This window comes from Pocillopora verrucosa, chromosome 12 (assembly GCF_036669915.1).
Source record: "Pocillopora verrucosa isolate sample1 chromosome 12, ASM3666991v2, whole genome shotgun sequence".
Classification (NCBI taxonomy): Eukaryota; Metazoa; Cnidaria; class Anthozoa; order Scleractinia; family Pocilloporidae; genus Pocillopora; species Pocillopora verrucosa.
The window spans coordinates 10,946,193-10,949,833 of NC_089323.1; the positions used below are offsets into that span (position 1 = coordinate 10,946,193).

The 3,641-nt window shown below is 36.6% G+C and overlaps 1 pseudogene; it reads left to right on the plus strand.

The window, feature by feature from the left end:
* Window positions 1-987: 987 nt before the first annotated feature.
* Window positions 988-2,392, plus strand: LOC131768837 (uncharacterized; annotated as a pseudogene).
* Window positions 2,393-3,641: the final 1,249 nt, after the last annotated feature.

Genomic DNA, 3,641 nt, shown 5'->3' on the forward strand with positions numbered 1-3,641 from the left:
AATGACTATCAAATATTGCAGCAATAATGCGAGGAGTGAATGGTTTCATCTGCAACTGAGATATCTCGAAGAAGTGGTTGTGGAGAATGTTAAACAGAGAATGCCAATAGCTCAGTCTTGTCTTCATTTAAGTTAACGTTGCTCATCAGCACTCAGTGATTCACTTCATTCACACGGCTCTTGATGTTAGACATAGCTAGATCCCCATTATCAGGTATGGTTGGCTTGAAGGACAAATAAAGTTTGTCATCAGCATTAATATTATAACTCAAATTGAATTTCCCTGCAATGCCTGAAAGTGGTGACATGTTAAAAAATATATAAAATGGGTCCCTAACCAGATCCTTGTGGAACTCCAAACTTAAAGGGATGTTTCACAGAGGTACCACCTTCAACAGAAACGTATTGCACAAGATCAGGCAGGTAAGATTTTAACCATAGTAGAGCAGTATGCTGGCCTAAAACTGCTATTAGAAAATTTACTTAAGTTTAGGGATTTTATACATTTTTTTTGTTCATTTGTTGGTAATAAACATAAAAAAGAGGAATAAAATCATTTTGAAATGAAATGAAATGAAATCAATTTTTAAAATAAAAACTTTTAAAATCAAAACAAAATCTATTTACTTTTGAATCAAAATGAACTCTAATTTAATGTTCTATGGCAGCAATAGGCCAAGGGGGGAAATTTTGTATTGCGAAAAAAAATAGATAATCACGGCCTATCGCTGCCATAGACCATTATGCACCTTGGCACTTTCCGACATGACATCTCATATTGGAAGGAAGATCAGACCTTGAAAGAAACCTTCAAACGTTATGTGAATGAGCAGCTGTGATGTTAAGAGATTCAAGACTTCGTGTCTAGAGATTTTGAACAATATGCTTGGAGCCTTTGAACCCTACACAGAAGACTAGGGTACATCGAGATTTACAACACAGATCACAGCAACGATCGGCTAAGTTGAGAGCGCAGTGCAACAAGAAATGGAAGGGCAAGGAAAACTGATAGTGCGTAGGGCGTTGCATAAAAAGATAAGGTAAGTCTACAACATGAATGTACCACGAGATTTGGTTTATGCTGTCATGTACCAGGTAGATCCTAATGCCATAGAGCAGAGAGCTCCCAAGTTCAAAAAGAAAAAATCTGAAGGGCATTTTATATTACCTGATCCCAACTTTGTCCACTCACTTGATGGGCACGAGAAGTTGATGGGCTATCAAAATAGTTCTTTGCCAATTTTTGTCTAGGGGTGTATTGACATGTGCAGCCAAAAGGAGCTTTGGGTGAAAGTTTGGATATCTAACAGCAATCCAAATCTTATTGGACGCTTTTATTTGGATTACTTGTTCAAGACAAGAAGAATTGCTTCTAAATTGAGGCTAGACAAAGGAACTGAAACCAGTGGGGTGGCGACCATGCAGGCATATCTTCCGCAGCAACACAGTGTTATGGAGGTTTTCCATATGATGGACATGGCCATCGACTTCAAACCAGGTGAGAGTAGCACTTGTATCATGAAATCAAGACTGACATGATAGTTTCATCATTTGTTTGCTCTAGTGTGTTTATTTATGCCTAGTTAAAAATTTGATCCTAATTTGAGTGATCTTTGTGTAGAAAAATAGCTAAAAGGATAATTTTCGTACATGTATAATTAGGAATAATTATAAACATCAGAAGTGTGTGAGATTTTTGTACATAATTGAATATGCCCAAGTATGGAAGTTTTACCAACCCATGTAATAAAAACCTTATTGAATGATTTTCCATTTGAATGGGGATTTATTTTAACTCAACAACTGTATTTTCCGTGTCTTTAAGACTCGGAAAAAATGTTTTGACTTGTTAAAAATCTACAAAACAGAAAATTATGCAATAAGATCTAAAAGTTTTCACGTGTCATGTACTCAAAGTAGGGTTTTTCTAAAAGTGTGTGTGCAAAGTACACTTGGAGTTCAGTGTAGGTGAGATGGTTAATTAAAAAAAAAAATAGAATCAGATGTGGATGTTTTACAAGAGTTCACCTGCAGTGCGAAATGATAGGTATTTTATTTTAAATTATGATTGAAATTATAATAATGTGCATGTGACATAACACTTTTTAATAAAACCACAAACACAACTACTATCAGCTCCAACCTTCATAATTGCAATAACTGCAACTTCCTTCCGAAGCGAAATCACAAGCCACACATCATTTGCTTGTTATCACAAATATTAAATGAAAATTTTGTGTGCAACTGTCAAATGGTTTCAAAAAACTGTGAGGTGATAATACAGGTAAATAATGTTTTATTGATGTTATAGATTTTACGGTGGTGGAGAGAACTCTATGAAAGGCTCCAAAAGATTTTTGAACTCCCCTTAAGGGTTCCTTGTCGATGTTGAATTCGACAGTTCGTGGTCTGTTTATATATATATATATATATACCGTTTATTTGCCACATTGCAGAATTAACTGAATTAAAGGGGTTTAAATTAACAATCAACAAATAATTAACACTATAACGACTATGGAGACAATAAAAATTATTTACACATTTACTAGCGAATGAGATAAAGGAACCTGAACACTGGGTCCGGCAACAACAACTATCAGCGTAAACAATATTTCTATTGTTGTCGTTGGCCCGCAAGTTGTAACTATGACCACTAGATGTTGTTCTCGACTTGAGGAAGTTAATGGGGTGGTCTTTTAGAGTCACCTTCTAAATATATTTACAGCAGAGCTGAGTTCGTCTTTCTTTCAAGCTGCTAAGGTTGGCAGTATTAAGGGCATCTGTGTTACTATGGCATGGATAGATCATATGAAGTGCCCTTTTTTGAATTGACCCCAGCTTATTTCAAGTAATTCAGGAATATCTAGCCAGGTTTGTACGCCATATTCTTGTATAGGTCTTATTGTTGTCAAGTAAACTTTGACAATTCTCTCTTTATTAACACGCACTTTTTTAAGAATCCTCAGGGAATACAGGCGTTTGGAAGCCTTTTTCGATCTGTAATCAATATGCTCGTTGTACTTTAAATCATTAATGACTATAATGCCGAGTAATTTATAAGCTGTTACACATTGAACAGTGCTGTTACCAAGGACAATTGGTCTTGTAGTAAAATTATCATTTTGCATGAAGGTAATTAACACTTCTTTGCAAGGGTGCATGTCAGAGAGATAGGTCTCAAGTCAGATTGAATTTCTTGAGGCGGGGAAACCTTGGGCAGGGGGTTGATTATGGATTGCTTCAGCAGATCAGGAACATGACGGAACCATTGCCTACATGTTGAAGTTTTCAACTGACTTGAAGTGCTTGTTTTCTTGATGGTCTTTCCAAGCTTAGGCATTTCCACCACTGATAAACTTTTTGGGATGAAATAGCTTGTAGCCACTTTTGGCATCTTACTTGGGCCAGGTTGGGAAATAGGCAGTACTCCACATCTCTTCTTAGGATTATTTTCCCTTGGTGATGTGTTGAGTTGCCCTTGTGATGCTTCAGTTCTTCTGACGAAGTGCATGTGATCTTGAAGTCCGGAATTTGCTTCGTAGAGAAGCAAGAAGGACCGTTTTCTCCAGCAAGGACATTGCAACACATTGATGGAAGTATTTTGTAACGCTTCCTACAGGCACTCTTTATGCTGTCAA